We start from the raw sequence: 1,214 nt of genomic DNA on the forward strand, positions 1-1,214 counted from the left end.
CCATTAGGCCTCCTGCGCAAAAGTGTCCCGCAGACCTGACTATTTACCCCCCCATTAGGCCTTCTGCGCAAAGGTGTGTCCTGGAGAGACCTGTAGGTGTTGCCCATAGCAACCGATTTAGTCTCCTTTTTTCACTGGCAGAAAAATTAAATGTCAAACTGGATTGGGTGCTACAGGGATGGTTTGCATGCAAATGTTCATGGGATGAGATATGCGAGTCATTTAAAAACTGTTTGTTTACCCCCTATTAGGCCTACTGAGCAAAGGTATCCCAGAGACTGGTCTGTATTTACCCCCATTAGGCCTACTGAGCAAAGGTATGAGAGTCCTGTCTGTGTTTACCTCCATTAGGCCTACTGAGCAAAGGTGCCCCAGACACCTGTCTGTATTTACCCCCATTAGGTCTACTGAGCAAAGGTCCCCCGGAGACCTGTCCGTATTTACCCCTATTGGGTCTACTGAGCAAAGGTGCCCCGGAGACCTGTCCGTATTTACCCCTATTGGGCCTACTGAGCAAAGGTGCCCCGGAGACCTGTCCGTATTTACCCCCATTAGGCCTACTGAACAAAGGTGTCCCGGAGACCTGTCCGTATTTACCCCCATTAGGTCTACTGAGCAAAGGTGCCCCGGAGACCTGTCCGTATTTACCCCCATTAGGCCTACTGAGCAAAGGTGTCCCGGCGACCTGTCCGTATTTACCCCTATTAGGCCTACTGAGCAAAGGTGTCTGAAAAACCTGCGTGTGTTGCCCCTAGCAACTGATTAGTCTCCCTTTTCACTGGCCACCATCTGTAGAAAAACTAATGGCAAACTGGATTGGGTGCTACAGCGATGGTTTGTGTGCAAATGGACATGGGAGGATATACCGTATGCGAGTCATTTAAAAACTGTTTTTACCCCCATTGGGCCTACCAAGCGACGCTGTCGGGGAGACCGGTCTGTGTTTACCCCTATTTGGCCTACTGAGCAAAGGTTAGGGCTGCCACCTGTCCAGGATTCGCCCGGACAGTCCGGGTTTTGAATGCTGTGTCCGGGTTTCATGGCAATAGACACTCGGACACAAGATGTCAGGCAGACGGGGGCAACCAAAATAAAGATGGGAGCTACTGGCCCCCCCACTGAAAAATAGTCTCAACTGTGATATTTGCATATGAATAAGCCGCCATTCATTCTCCCAAAAAAATGACAGCACGCTGCTTGAGTGTACGGGTTTC

This window comes from Nanorana parkeri, unplaced genomic scaffold, assembly GCF_000935625.1.
Source record: "Nanorana parkeri isolate BGI_ZX_2015 unplaced genomic scaffold, ASM93562v1 scaffold1291, whole genome shotgun sequence".
Classification (NCBI taxonomy): domain Eukaryota; kingdom Metazoa; phylum Chordata; class Amphibia; order Anura; family Dicroglossidae; genus Nanorana; species Nanorana parkeri.